Consider the following 2,764-nt stretch of genomic DNA (forward strand, 5'->3'; position numbering starts at 1 on the left):
CAAATTTTTAGTTACATGAGTTGAAAGATATTACTGGTTACCAAACCTTTTAAGATGTGAGAATTAACAAAAGAAACTCCAGTAGTTTATTATTTGACTTATAACTCAGCACATGCAAGTTTTCCAATTTCTATGCTTGGTATTTCACTGCTCATACAACTAGTAAAAGTCAGTGGTATAAGTCTACTAGAAGGCCCTGTGGGATACTGGAAAGAACACTGGCTCAGAAGTCATAGGCCCTTCATATCCAGCTTCCATCACCATGTGACCTTGGATAGGTCATAGCCTCCCTGAACTTCAGTTGCTTTATAAAATGAAGGAGTTGACCTAGATGAATGGCTTCTGAAGTCCCTTCTAGCTCTGAATTTATAATTCTGCTAGGCACTCAGAAGTCACTCATGATAAGGTTACCGTTTTGCTTTTCTAAAGTCTAGGCAGTTGAATTAGTTGTAAAGGATTAACTATACTATTTTGCCAAGTCACCGCTAATGGCCCTAATAATTTTGGTGACCGTGTGTTTCCCTAGAGACACAATCAAGTCATTTACAGATAAGCACATCTCTGGAGTGGGCTGGAACTAAACATCAAATACTGAAGTTGTTACTCAATTGCAGGGTCACATGCACATTCAGGGATGCTGGGTTTTTGCTTGTAATAGCAGTTTTTTGGGAGTTGTTTTGAAGCACCTTTTTAAAAGTTCATGTGAACAACCTGGTAATTGTTTTTAGTTTTCTAAAGTGTCCAATAAAGTGTCAGGTAATCCCTATGATATTTGAGGATTACAGAATGATTTAACAGCATGTACTGTTTCCTGTAGTTCCTTTTTTTATAACCACTATATAAAGCAACTATACTTGGAGCTCTCAGTAGGTTAAGGCGATATGGAGAAAGTGAAGGAAATATTGGGTCAACCCTAATTTTTGTTCACTATTTTAGTAAATTTTTTGGCTGCTTATTAAAATATATAATTATGAGAAATCAAGAGCAAGGACCTTATAGGAATTCTGTAATCTTGTACTACAATCTCTTCCAGTATGAAAGCATGCATGTATGCATACATAGATGTATACATTCGTAATGCTCTTCCTTAGAGAGCATGATCTCTTGACCATTAACGGGGGATACCCTTTGGGGAGTCAATTTCATACAGCATCTACCTGAGACAGGAGAATTGTTCTTTCTTAAGGCCTTGAAGCATAACTGAATAAACCAATATCAGATAGTTAAAAAGAGAAACTCAGTGATTCTGCTGCTGTTGTCACCTCCCCACCCCTACTTTAAAAAATATTTTTTCAATGGGAGAAACAACCACCATCAATAATAAACACAAAGCTCCTACTATAGAATTTTGAAAATATCATCTAAGGTCAGTAGGAGGGGTTTGATCGCCTCCACTTGCTGCAGGGAAATTTACTGAGAGAAGAAAAAACTATCACTCAGGCTTCCTTGTTTAGGGTTATTATTATTTAAAGAGAATGAGGCTGGGAAAACTAGGACCTCAGAGCTGGGACACCATCAGCTATCTATCCTGGCTCTACCAAGATACCTACCAGAAATCCCTCCAAACAATACTGGATAAGTGACCATTTAGCTTTTGTTTGAAGACCTCCAGTGAAGGGAGAACCCACTTTTCCCCCAGGATGCCTTTTTCACTTTTGGAGAACTCTTTTTTTGTTTGTTTGTTTTTTAAAAAAAATTTGTTTTAGAAATTCTTATATTTAAATTCTTGCCTGTATTTGCCTCTTTGAAGCTTTCACTTTGTTTTGCCCTTTAGGACCAAAGTAAGTCTAATCTCATTTCCACATGATATCTCTTTAGATACTTGAAGATACTTATCATGTTCTTCACTGACACTTCAGGCTAAACATCTCCAGCTCCATCAACTGATTCTCATATAACATAAACTTAAAACCCATCTCCTGTTGTTTTTCCTCCCCTGGGTGTTCCATAATGTTTACTAAAATGCAGCACAAACAACTGAACTCAGTATTAAGGAAGAAGACAGTAGGACTTTCACCTTTTAATTCCAGGAAGAGCCATGCCTTTCTCTAGATGCCAATTACTTTTGCCTTTTGGTTGCCATATTCTACTGTGACTCATTGAATGTTCAGTCCACTCAAATACTTAGGTCTTCAGACAAGTTTGCTGTCTGACCATCCCCCTCAACCCCCAGCCAAATCTTATTCCTAGGAACTCTTTAAAAAAAAACCCCAAAATAGATATAAGGCATTGCATTTATATTCCTATTAAATTTCATTTTACTATATTCAGCTCAGTGTTCTAGCTTGTGTACTTTTGTTTGAATCCTAACTTATCCAGTGTGTTAGTGAAACTTTAAGCTTTGTATCTTTATACCTCTAAGCTTTTTTACTTTAAGCTTTGTATCATTTAAATTATTAAGGACCCCATATACGCCTTTATCCAAGTTATTGATAAAAATGTAAGTGTACATGGCCTTCTACCCTTGGCAGAGGATTTTGTGCAAATCCTAGAGCTATTCCAGTAGAAACCTTCCAAGTTAGTATCAAACTATTAACAAGTATTCTTTGGGTCATGCCATTTAATCAATTCTTAATCCATCTAGTTGTATTCTGGTTTGCCCCCTCCAAAAAAAAAATAGCTTGATAGACTTTTTCAAATATTTTGCTAAACCAACCTTGTCTACAGCAGTGCCTTGCTATTTTAAAAAATAAGCCTAGTATGGCATGATCTATTTTTGAGGAAGCTATGCCAGCTTTTTGTCATCCTTATCTAAATGTTCACT

Source organism: Trichosurus vulpecula, chromosome 4 (genome assembly GCF_011100635.1).
Source record: "Trichosurus vulpecula isolate mTriVul1 chromosome 4, mTriVul1.pri, whole genome shotgun sequence".
NCBI classification, from domain to species: domain Eukaryota; kingdom Metazoa; phylum Chordata; class Mammalia; order Diprotodontia; family Phalangeridae; genus Trichosurus; species Trichosurus vulpecula.